Genomic DNA, 13051 nt, shown 5'->3' on the forward strand with positions numbered 1-13051 from the left:
AGCTAACTTTGTGGAATAAGCATCTGGTAACACATTGCGGAGTACTACATGTATAGAAAATATCTTGCTTGTCATAAACGTGAGTCAATAGCATATGATATAGAATACTATGAAATTATCACAGACCTTACTCTTATTTTGTAGATGCTAAAAGTGATGAAATGTACACATATTAAAGCAATTTCTCACACACACGAGCAGTATAAGGCCAGCTCATAATACTTTTACGCACAAGGTATTTCTCATTAACCATTCATAGCAATACCACTTAGGTTATCTGTGATTAACATACATAAAAGTCACTGCCAGATATTAATACAATCTCATATGCCTTACTATTCCAATTTCCATGTTTACGGGGTATTCAACTTATTTCATCAATAATAAAGAACTAGAGGCTCCAAGGAGCCTGTGTCGCTCACCTGATATTTTTGTTTACAATTGATGCATGAAATAATGCAACCATTATAATTATAATCCCTAAACTGCATTTTAACCTTATATTCTATTTTTAGCCAAAACAGACCAAACACAAAAACCTAACACTGAGCAATGAACCGTGAAAATGATGTCAAGGTCAAATAAAACCTGCGCGACTGACATATAGATGATAAAATATTTCCATACACAAGTTATAGTAATAAAAATTGACCTATTGCACGTAGTATTAGAAAAAAGACCAAATCTCAAAAACTTAACTTTGACCACTGAACCATGTAAATGAGGTCAAGGTCAGATGACACCTGTCAGCTAGACATGTACACCTTACAATCATTCCATACACCGAATATACTAGACCTATTGCTTATAGTATGGACTTGACTTAACCTTGTTGACTGATCCATGAAATGAGGTCAAGTGAAAACTGTCTGACGGGCATGAGGACCTTGCAAGCTACGCACATACCAAATGTAATTATCCTATTACGATAATAAGAAAGAATTTAACATTACAAAACATCTTAACTTTTTTTCAAGTAATCACTGAACCATGAAAATGAGGTCAAGGACATTGGACATGTGACTGACACAAACTTCGTAACATGATGCATCCATAAACAAATTATGAAGCATCCAGGTCTTCCACCTTCTAAAATAACCAGACTCAAGCTAGCGACCAATCCTAGCGACCAATCAAGCTAGCGACCAATTCTAGCGACCACTAAAGAACACAATGAGAATCAACTTGTCAAAGAATCATAATGTGGTATATGAGAAAACCACAAAACGACATAATGAAACAAAGTTCTGTTAAAAATAAAATATGGCTACCAATACGGTTTATATTGATTTTTAACCTTTAAATAACTAGAGATATCCATCATATCAAGTCAAAAGGGACACTACAACATCAATGTCGTCTGTAGCCTAATGTACTGACTAGTTTACTTGCTAAATGTCTGCATCAATATAATCAGTAATGAGAGAACGTCCCAGAAAATCGTAAAAAGTCAAAATATAGTAATACAATAGAACAACAAAGGAGATAGGTATCTTTAATCAGCAAATGCACAGCGAAAAATACACAAAAGCAAAGGAACAATCTTTTTTAGCGAACGATTTTTATTCCCCTACATAAACACATACTTTATGTTATTATATATGTATTTATAGAATGAAAAGTGCGCTCCTCTACGTATTTAACTCTATTGAGAAAGGCATATACTATATTTTGAGGTCTTCTTTAAGTCTTCTCGGTTTTCCAAACTCTTAACCGAGATGGTAAAAAAAAAATCTAGAATTGCAAATAAACTATTAAAAACGGATCGTATATCCCCCAATCACATAATAGTTATATACGAGTAATTTACGGATACGAAATGAGATTAAAAAGTAAAGAATTGAATTAGAAAAAAAAAAACAGCAGTGTTTGTCTATGATGATTTGATCGCACAATTATTTTCCATATTCAGAGAACCGTAAATAATTTTAAAAAGAACATATTTTAATAAATATGTTTACCTAGTTTCAACTTGATCTGACTACAATGTCGTCTTAGATTCAAACAAAGACAGTATAACTGGATGGATACATGGAAAAACGAACGAACGAATAAACCTACAGATCAGATAACATTACGGTCTTTACTGTTGTAGGCGTAGCATAGAATAACTATTTAATGTGAGTTGACTTAAACTCGGTCTTGTGTTCAATGTATAAGCTTTCAAATAAACGAAATAAGAAATATCTTATGTTCGAAAGAATTAATATATACTGGCTTTCTATACATTCGGCATCCTCAAATGGTCCGAGTACACAGTTATCGTCCTTTGATTTTTCGTTGTCCACGAATATAGTCCTTAGTGTGGACAGTGTGTTACTTGCCATTTTTTTATACCCCTTCCAAATGCATTTCTTCATGTTTTATGCCTCAAATAGCAAGTAAGGGGGATTAAGCACACTCTAAAAAAAAATTGGGTCATAAATTTTCAAGTAGTGATTTGGTCCAGTTAGTAAGAAAAGGTTAAAAAAAGCACATCGGAAGCTTTCAAAAGATTTCTGGACCCCCTTAACATAAAATTGTCCATATTTGAAGTTAGAGCCAAGGACTTTTTCTTTAATATTTGGATGTTATTGAGAAAGTGTAGGTGGGATTCAATTCCCAGAAGGTTTTAAACCCCAAAAAATCATTTCAGTGGACCCTGCTCTGATTTATTACCTTTCATTTGAGCCATGTCCGGTGGCGAACTTTACCCCTATGGACCTTGAGGGGCTTGCCGATAGAATGTACGTTGGACACGAAAAAAATAACATCGCCGAGTGTGGGAAAAAACTTTGCCGTAGGGAACTGTACAGAAAGACTGAAAAATGAGCCCATACCCATAACTGTATAGGTACCTCAGACTTTGGATGGCCAGTGAAGTCTACAGGTGCACTTTCCCACCCAGGGATTGATACGAGTTGAAAATACGGATAATAGCTTTCAATCTAACCACATGCGGCCAAGAACTTTGCCGTAGGGGGATGGGAGTAAAGCGACTACTGCCACCACCCACAATGGACCAAAATGAGAAATTGAGTATGTTGTTGTCAGCTTCCGGTGCACTTTCCCACCTGGGCATTTTTATGAATAAAAGGGTCTGGGACAAGCTTTCAATCCCACTAGGTGTGGGGAAAAACTTTGCCGTAGGGAACTGTACAGAAAGACTGAAAAATGAGCCCATACCCATAACTGTATAGGTACCTCGGACTTTGGATGGCCAGTGAAGTCTACAGGTGCACTTTCCCACCCAGGGATTGATACGAGTTGAAGATATGGATAATAGCTTTCAATCTAACCATGTGCAGTCAAGAACTTTGCCGTAGGGGGATGGGAGTAAAGCGACTGCTGCCACCACCCATAATGGACCAAAATGAAAAATTGAGTATGTTGTTGTCAGCTTCCGGTGCACTTTCCCACCTGGGCATTTTCATGAAAAAAGGGGCTGGGATAAGCTTTCAATCCCACTAGGTGTGGGAAAAAACTTTGCCGTAGGGAACTGTACAGAAAGACTGAAAAATGAGCCCATACCCATAACTGTATAGGTACCTCGGACTTTGGATGGCCAGTGAAGTCTACAGGTGCACTTTCCCACCCAGGGATTGATACGAGTTGAAAATACGGATAATAGCTTTCAATCTAACCACATGCGATCAAGAACTTTGCCGTAGGGGGATGGGAGTAAAGCGACTGCTGCCACCACCCATAATGGACCAAAATGAGAAATTGAGTATGTTGTTGTCAGCTTCCGGTGCACTTTCCCACCTGGGCATTTTCATGAATAAAAGGGTCTGGGACAAGCTTTCAATCCCACTAGGTGTGGGAAAAAACTTTGCCGTAGGGAACTGTACAGAAAGACTGAAAAATGATTGCCTCAGAGCCTCCTTTAATAGATTTAAATGGGACACCCCTAGTTTGCACTTCATCTTTCACCTACTTGGGCAGCATCGTAACATCTGAAGGAGGAGCAGACAAAGACATCAGAGCCAGAATAGGAAAAGCAAGAACTGCATTTTTAAAACTAAGACACATCTGGAAGACAAGCAACATCAGTAAGAACACCAAAATTATATTATATAACAGTTGTGTACTAGCAGTGCTACTATATGGGGCGGAATGCTGGAGAATGACAGAAAAAGACATCAACAAGCTCTCCAGTTTTCACAACGGTTGCCTTAGAAAGATATTAAGGATATTCTGGCCGCGTAAGATCACAAACAAAGACCTCCATGAAACAACAGGATCCAACAACATGGAGACTTTATTGAAGCAGAAAAGATGGAGATGGATTGGCCATGTTCTTAGAAGACCAGCAGAGGACTTGACCAGAGTAGCCCTAAGATGGACACCTGAGGGGAAAAGGAAGAAAGGACGCCCCAAAACATCTTGGAGAAGAACAGTTGAAGCTGAAATGAAAGAACATGGAATCAGCTGGGGTGTAATAGAAAAGAAAGCACAGAACAGAGATAAGTGGAAAGAACTAGTCCTTGCCCTATGTGCCCCGGGCATAATAAGGACTAGGTAGGTAGGTAGAATTGGTCGCTAGCTTGATTGGTCGCTAGGATTGGTCGCTAGCTTGAGTCTGGTTCTAAAATATAAAGCTTTTAAGAACCCAACATACATTTTTCTTAGTTTTTAAATTTTTGTATACACATTTATAGTTTGTGATATAAAGTATTCTCTCTATGCTCAGATTGACGAAGAGTTGTTTCTATGCAAAGAAACGAGTGTTTGGATTAGCTGATATATAGCCATTAATATGATTGATGATGACACGGAGATTTTTAGGTATTTGTGCACAAGATAGCAACGAAACAACATCGAAAAACACAATTACCCATAAGACAAACTAACTAGTGTAAAGCTAGCCGTTGATAACATTCGGTGCTACTATTTATGAGGGCAGCAACTTTCGTATAGAAAGTTAAAAAAAAATACGGGATCCTTGAATTTTGTGTTCGTAAAAAGGGGAATACTTAGAGTGTGTGAAATATTTGTTGTGGTCACTAAATTTTCACAGTTTAAAATTATTTTTGTTATGATATTTTACCTTCTTTTATGATTAATAAGTAATTGAAATCGAGGAAAAGTATTAGTTTTTAATTTTTCTTTAAAAAACAACAACGTATAATCATCAATGAGGGGAGGGGGCAATAGGGGGTCCGTTAACATGTTCAAACCTCGATTTTGGCAAAAACAGTTAACAACAAATGCAAAAATGCTACTAACAGTTAACACAGTGGGTTGAAAACAGTTAACACTTTAAATTTATCTCAGTTAACACCTTGAAAAAGGCCAAAACCGGTTAACACAAAAAGTTATTGCGCCCCCACCCCCTCCCTCATCAATCGGGGAAATTTATAGCCGATTATACGGTATGGGTTCTTCTCAGTGTTGAAGGCATTACGGTTGCCTATCATTATTTACATCCACTTCATTTGAACTTAAGTGGATAGTTGTCCCCCTGGAAATCATACAACATCTCCTTATTTTGATAAATGCGTTAGCGTATACGGTGTATTATTAGTTATCTTGGTGTAACCAGGGAAGTACAGAATTTTACACCGTTGTTGAAAATTCATACACCCTGTGGCGCAGTCGAATGGGTGTATGAATTTTCAACACCGGTGTAAAATTCCGTACACCCCTGATAACACCAAGATAACGAATTTATTTCTTATGAACATAATCATTCTGCAATCCTCGGTAGAATCCGCTACTCTCCTTGGAATCAGCCGAGTTAAGACGAATGAAACAATTCCTTTATTCATTTCTAAAACCGGGATAAGAAAATAAAAAATGCTTATGGAAATTTTTCAGCGTAGATGTTGCTGCATAGTGTCAAATACTTTTTTTTTGGGGGGGGGGGGGATTCAGAAAAAATTTGTTCTTTTGAATTTTTAGGATTTTTTTATTTTATTCAAATTTTTTCAAATTTTTATCCTCAAATTTATTTAGTTTTTATTTTTTATATTTTTTTATTTTTTTTTTATTTTTTTGACATTTGAGTTATTTTGGCAATTTTTTTTTATTTTTTTTTTTTTGGCAAAATTTTATTTATCCCGGGGTGAACAAATTTTATTTACACCGGGGTAATTAACCAATCAGATTGCAGTATTTTTGCTGCATAAAAAATAATGTATTTTCCTATTAGAGTATACATCCTCATGCTAGGTTATTGCATTTATTCCCAGAAAAAACCAACATCTTAAAATAGTTCATGTGCTGCAAAAGGACAAACTAACAACACTTCAATAATGTCGTACTACTGATAACTCCATCATAACTTTGATTGTTTAACTACGCTTTTATCAGTTTATTTCCTACGTGTGGATGTCTTGCGTCCAATGTCAATGATCGCTGACCTGAAGTAATGACTTTTAGAACGTCATCTGCGCTTTTTGCGTTTAGAACGTTGGATTGGTGTCTTACTTCTTGATCTATGTATTGTTTCATTGCTTCTTGATTGGTAACTTCTAGTTTGGCGCCTTGTGCGATACATTGGCGTCTTGCTTCTTGATCGATGTTTTGATTCATTGCTTCTTGATCGATATCTACTAGTTTGACGTCTTGTGCGATACATTGGTGTCTTGCTTCTGGACCGATGTTTTGTTTCACTGCTTCTTGATCGATATCTACGTGGTTTTCGTCTTGTGCGATGAATGGGTGTGTTACTTCTTGATCGTTCTTTACTTTTTCTATTGCTTCTTTTTTGTTTACTGTCGTTTTCATCGTCTTGATGTTTGTGTTTACGGGTTTTTCTTCTCTCATGATCACGTGCTGTTTGCTGTATGTCTGAATGACACTGAGGAGACCTATCAGGCTCGAGTTCTATTTTTTCCTTTTTATTAACCTTTTCAGTAGTGTTTGACTCAGTTGTTTTATCAACACATTGTTCAGAAAAAGAATCAGTTTCAAGGTCAATGGCAGATCTGTCAGCCCAAGGTTTCTCGTACTGGGTAATGATAATACTTTTATCTATTGTCATACTATTTTCGATTCCAGAATCGTTCTTTATAGACATCAATGATGACCGCCTTGTTTCATTATTTTGTTCTATAAAAGTATAAAATATAAAATGATATATCTACTGCAATTGTCTATTTTCATTTCTATCACATAAACTTTACATGATCCAAGAAAATCAGTTCAAGGTCAGACAAACCAAACTAGCAAGACGACCTTACAAGGTCCGCACATGCAAAAGATAGTTATCCTATTACTCATAATTAGAGAGAAATTAAGAATACTAAAAACCTGAACTTTTTCGACGGAATGTAGGACCGCTATGTCTCGCTTTTTCGACAAAAATGATGAAGGATGGTTTGGAAATTTGATTTAGTCCCCTTTTGGTGCGTTATTGCTCATGTATTTATCCCCGCGACTGTATGGACTCTTGGCTCGGAGAGTGCCTGGTGGAGAATGTTTTAAAACAATACACATACAATAGTTGGATATACTATATACACTGAAAAGTTTTGAGAACTGTGTTTTCTGTTTCGAATTTCAATTTTTCTATTGTTCTTTGGTTTTTCTTAAGCTGGAGTGGCTTTATCTTTAGTTTTCTGTGTTGTATATTGAGATTTCATATGATTTCAAATATCAATGCCAGTTTTGTTGCAGCGTATCTCATTTGGTCATAGTGCTCTTTGTTATCATAATCAGATTTGTGACTGCTTGTATCTTTTGATATTTATTTGGTTCAATGTTATATATAATGATCACTACTGATCCATAAATATGGATAGCAGTAATACCTGCGATGCACCAAAGTAAATGTGAACTGTTTAAGTGGCAACAGTTTCGGTAATCAGGGTAAACAAATATCCACAGCGATGGCATGAACGAGGATAGGAGGTATTACATGTGACTTGTATTTTTGTTTTCAATAGAACGAAAATTGTAGTTTATACAAAAATAATATACCTGAATTTCCTCGTATGTTTAAGTTGCAATCAAGAGCTGTTTCATTGTTCTCTATTTTCTCATGATCTGTATCCGACCCGGCGTCCAAACTAATAGCAGATCTATCAAGCCAGGGCTTTTCATACCCTGTGATGATTACACTAGCATCCAGTAACAAACTTTTTTCAAGTAAGGAATCATTACTATTGCTACTGCTGTTTCTTTTGGCTTGTCCAGACATCAAAGATAGTTTTCTGACGTTCCGTATTCTTTGTTTATCATACACTATATTAAAAAGAATGATTCGAAGACACATAATATCTATTAGTAGCATTGATATATAAATATATATATATTTAAATAAAAGAGGGCACACACAAATGTACACCTTGTAAGCATTGCATATATACATAATACTATTTAATTGACCTATTACTTGATATAAAAACAAGAGTGAACACGATGAAATGTCTCGCCTTCTTTACTTATCATTGATATTTAATGTTGATAGTCCTACGTATAAAGCTTTATTACAACTGTCACATAAACTTACATTAACCAAGAAAACTAATCATTGACCTATAAACCATGAAAATGGGGTCAAGGTTACCGGTAGATGAACCATGACAGGCAGACATGTACAGCTTACAATTCTTCCATACAACAAAAAAAGTTGACCAATTGCTTTTTGAAGAAAGACAGACCAAAACAGAAAAACAACACAGTACAATGATCCGTTAAAATGAGATCAAGGTCAAATAAAACCTGCGCGACTGACATATAGATCATAAAATATTTCCATGCATCAAATATACTAGAACACACCCGCGAAATCGCGGGCATTTAGAGCTTGTGAGATTTTGTGTCTGGGGGATTTTAGCTTGAAACAATTTCATATTTGGAGTATTTCAGAAAAGGTGTCAAAATGCATAGGTACTTGGAAACAGTTTAAGCTCCCTTGTTTCCAAAGTCCGTTATTTTTTTCTGTTACTTGAATTCTATTACTTTCGCGTTTCTGTATATTATGAACATACGTTAACGTATACTATATTATAAATATTAAAGTGTATTTAATTTTCTATTTTAACTATCAATTCAAAGTGTCTTCTCCATTATATAGAGAGTCTCTATATATTATAGTAGTATAATTTTTATAGTATACATGCACATAAACGCGAAAATAATTGTCCCGTCCCCGTCCGAGAACTTATGAAAATTATCTGTAAGTTAAAACCGAGGTACAATAGTAGTGGTTTCTTACGATCTTAAAACCACGAAATGAACAACGCCTGTAAGTTAAACTCGAGGTACAATAGTAGTGGTTCTTACGATCTTAAAACAACGAAATGAACAACGCCTGTAAGTTAAACCCGAGGTACAATAGTAGTGGTTCTTACGATCTTAAAACCACGAAATGAACAACGCTCTGATTGGCTTATTTATTTATCATTTTTGTTATCTATCATACGATTGGTTCTCGATGTTAAAACCGGTAGTCCGTGATTCTGACTTAAAAGTCGCTTTGATGACGGAAACTCACTGCTATATTATATAGAGTCTCTATATATTATAGTAGTATATTGATCACAGTATACATGCAGATAAACGCGAAAATAATTGTCCTTTTCCCGTCCGAGTACTTTTGAAAATTATGTGTAAGTTAAAACCGAGGTACAAAGTAGTGGTTCCTACGATATGAAAACCAAGATATGGACAACGCTCTGATTGGCTTATTTATTTTTCATTTTTGTTATCTATCATTCGATTGGTTCTCAATGTTTAATCCGGAAGTCATGTCTGACATAAAAGTCGGTTTGATAACGGAAAAAATATTCGGACACCTTTATTTTCGTTTTCTCCCAAAATAATCCAAACTGAATAGTCATAAGAAAGGATGACAAATGCGACTGTGCATGGTACCTATATGACACAGATGCATGATGATTAATTTATTGTGGGAGGAAGAGAAGCGACACACAAAATGAGGTCTTCTCGTTTAATAGTATAGACCTATTGCATATAGTATTAGAAAAAAAAAAAAAAAAACAAACTCAAAAATTAAACTTTGACCACTGAACCATGAAAATGAGGTCAAGGTCAGATGTCACCTGCCAGCTAGACTTGTACACCTTACAATCATTCCATACACCAAATATAGTAGACCTATTGCATACAGTATAAGAAAAACAGACCAAAACATAAAAACTTAATTATAACCACTAAAATACCTACCAGTAGGACATGTACACCTTACAGTCCTACCATATACATGTATCTAATATACTAGACCTATTGCTTATAGTATCTGAGATATGGACTTGACCACCAAAACTTAACCTTGTTCACTGATCCATGAAATGATATCAAGGTCAAGTGAAAACTGTCTGATGGGCATGAGGACCTTACAAGGCAAAAATATCAAATATAGTTATCTTATTACTCATAATAAGAGAGAATTTAACATTACAAAAAATCTTAACTTTTTTTTCAAGTAGTCACTGAACCATGAAAATGAGGTCAAGGAAATTGAACATGTGACTGACGGAAACTTCGTAACATGAGGCATATATATACAAAGTATGAAGCATCCAGGTCTTCCATCTTCTAAAATATAAAGCTTTTAAGAAGTTATCTAACGCCACCGCCGCCGGATCACTATCCCTATGTCGAGCTTTCTGCGACAAAAATAGGATGCTCGACATAAAAAGGATATATGGTATGGTTGCCAAAGAGTCAACTATCCACCGAAGTTCAAATGGTGTGGGTGTTAGCAATTATATGTAAGTATCTGAGAAACTAACACTATCATAAAAACTTAAAATTGACCAATGAACCGTAAAAATAAGGTAAGTCCGATAAAACCTACCAGACAGACTTGCAACCATTCCATACACAATCTGAGAAAAGGGCCTAACCGCATAAACAAAACATTCCCCCAATGAAGCATGGAAATGAAATCATGGTAACCTGATGAAGATTTACATATGTACGGGTGATACTAGTAGAGTAGAATCAACTTATTGCCCAGATCGACCCAGCTTTAGGTGGGTTCGTGTTGCTCAGTGTTGTGTTATTTTGTTTGTCTTTACGTCGTCTTTCGAGCTGTCAGTTTTCCCCCACTAACTGAGTTTTTAATGTTCCCTTTGAATCTTCTGTCTCTTTTACTTACACTCATTCCAGGCACCAAATATAGTTAACCTATAGCTTATAGTACCCGAGATACGACTACGAAAAATTAACCTTGGTCACTGAACATGAAATGAGTCTAAGGTCAGTTTAATCCTGTCTGACTGGCATTAAGACATCACAATGATTCTTTTTTTTTCTTCTAAATATTGTTGTCCCATCACCAATATTAGGTGGGAAAAGTTACAACTGATGAACACATGGCTTTAGTATAAACGATACATAGTGTGCATGAGTACAACTTTCTGTAATGTGAACTCAATAAGAAGTCTAAGTAGAGACAAAGACTACAAAAGGTGTTTGTTTAAAATTCAGCAAACATCTAGTTTTTCATCAACATCCGGATGTTCATTATTAATTATTATGCAAGATTATATGAATATAACAGGAAAGCAAATCATATTATACGCTAGTTTCCGTCTGGCAAACATTATGTCATATGATCATATTTTCAAGATGATAAATATCTTACCATATTCAATTTTCATATATCGTGGCTGTTAGTACGGGGCGCTGAATGGGACTCTTGTGATTTTGTACTCGAAATTCAATTTTGTACGGACAAAAGTGAGTTTTGTTCAACAAAAATGAGTTCAGTTTAACAAAATTTGTAGCATACTACAAATTTAAAGTTTTGTCATACAAAATTCAGGCGCGGATCCAGAGGGGGGGGGGGGGGGGGGTTCCGGGGGTTGGAACCCCCCTTTTTTTTGGACGATCAATGCATTTGAATGGGGACATGTAATTGGAACCCCCCCCCCCTTTGTCCTGGGTGAGGAACCCCCCTTTTTAAAATGGCTGGATCCGCCCCTGAAATTATTTTTCAGTGGACAAAAGTTACTTTTGTCATGACAAAATTCATTTTTGTAACACAGACTTTACTTTTGTTACCTAACTTGAAAATTGGACGACAAAAGTCAATTTTGTATGCAAATTTGTTTAGTTTGGATTCTGTGAACTAATTTGCACACAAAATTGACTTTTGTGAGACAAAATTGACTTTTGTGAGACAAAATTGACATTTGTGAGACAAAATTGACTATTGTGAGACAGAATTGACTATTGTGATACAAAATTGACTTGTGTGATACAAAATTGACTTTTGTGAGACAAAACTCAATTTTGTGAGACAAAATTCAATTTTGTCAATTTTGTCTCACAAAAGTCAATTTTGTCTCACAAAGGTCAATTTTGTCTAACACAATTGACTTTTGTGTTTTAATTTCCATATCAGGTAACAAAAGTCAATTTTGTATGCAAATAAGTTTATATATTGCATACCTTTTTGACAAAATTGACTTTTGTCATGACAAAAATGAATTTTGTCTACAAAAATGAATTTTGTAATCACAAAATTGAAGTTTTCATAAAACAAGTCTGTTTCACATAGTTTTGTAAGACAAAAATGATTTTGTTATGACAGAATTGAATTTTGTACAAAACCACAAGGGTCCCATTCGGCGCCCCGTAGTTAGGGGTTTGAATTATACGTAAAGTTGTACAATATATGTATGTTTACCATGTTTACATTGGTTTCGACTTGAATTATAAATCAGTTACTGATGTACAGCTACTAACAAACAATCATTCTGTATATAAGTATTAACATGTAACTAAATTTGTTCAAACTTACCAATTTCCTTTACGTGCACAGATATTACAGTTCGTGACAGTCCCTATGAACAACAAACTATATTGAGAAGAGTTCATGAATATAATTTAAAGTTTATAAAGAAGTTAACACTTATCTTAAATATACTTATTATTACTTGATTGGTTTTCCAATCAGGTATTTGTATTTGTATTAATTTTAGTAGAACAAATAATAATAAACCTGGAACAAACTACCAGATAAAATTAACAAAGCTCCCCATATATGCCTTCAAAAACCCACCAGATAATAATTGGTCTGATGAAGAGATCTATTACAATGACTATAGAGCCAGAAGTCACAAACAAAATAGTATGCAAATTAAATTAA

The 13051-nt window shown here is 35.2% G+C and overlaps 1 long non-coding RNA gene across 1 annotated transcript; it reads right to left on the minus strand.

Moving 5' to 3' along the window:
• Positions 1-6144: 6144 nt before the first annotated feature.
• LOC143051749 (uncharacterized) lies at positions 6145-12820 on the minus strand. Its single transcript, XR_012970894.1, has 3 exons — positions 12704-12820; positions 7906-8169; positions 6145-7035 (listed from the first exon to the last, which is right to left on the minus strand). It is a non-coding gene; the product is annotated as an uncharacterized LOC143051749 (long non-coding RNA).
• Positions 12821-13051: the final 231 nt, after the last annotated feature.

Source organism: Mytilus galloprovincialis, chromosome 1 (assembly GCF_965363235.1).
Source record: "Mytilus galloprovincialis chromosome 1, xbMytGall1.hap1.1, whole genome shotgun sequence".
Lineage (NCBI taxonomy): Eukaryota > Metazoa > Mollusca > Bivalvia > Mytilida > Mytilidae > Mytilus > Mytilus galloprovincialis.